Here is a 667-nt window from a genome sequence, read left to right as displayed (position 1 = left end):
GCCATCCTGGCGTTAAACGCCCAGAATGGTGCACATTCTGGCGTTTAACGCCCAAAACTATACCCTTTTGGGCGTTAAACGCCCAACCAGGTACCCTGGCTGGCGTTTAAACGCCAGTCTGTCCTTCTTCACTGGGCGTTTTGAACGCCCAGCTTTTCTGTGTAATTCCTCTGCTGTATGTTCTGAATCTTCAATTCTCTGTATTATTGACTTGAGAAGACACAAATTAAAAAAATATTTTTGGATTTTTAATGATAAGAACAAATCAAAATGTAACAAGAATCAAACAACAATGCATGCAAGACACCAAACTTAGCAGTTTGTATACTACTGACACTAACAAAATGAGAATGCATATGAGACACACAAAACACTCAAGTCAATAGAATTCAAAGATCAGAGCAAGAAATCATCAAGAATTACTTGAAGATCCTTAAGGACACATGAATGGATGCAATTGACACCAAACTTAAGATGAGAATAGTGTCTCAAACAAGAAATTTTTTGGATTTTATGATTTGTAATTTTTTTGGATTTTTCGAAAATAAAGTGGGAAAGAAAATAAGGGTATCAAAATTCTTAATGAGAATTCCACGAATCAGTGCAATGCTAGTCTAAGACTCCGGTCCAGGAATTAGACATGGCTTCACAGCCAGCCAAGCTTTCA

This window comes from Arachis duranensis, chromosome 5 (genome assembly GCF_000817695.3).
Source record: "Arachis duranensis cultivar V14167 chromosome 5, aradu.V14167.gnm2.J7QH, whole genome shotgun sequence".
In the NCBI taxonomy this organism is placed as follows: domain Eukaryota; kingdom Viridiplantae; phylum Streptophyta; class Magnoliopsida; order Fabales; family Fabaceae; genus Arachis; species Arachis duranensis.
Note: the sequence above shows the minus strand (reverse complement) of the source record.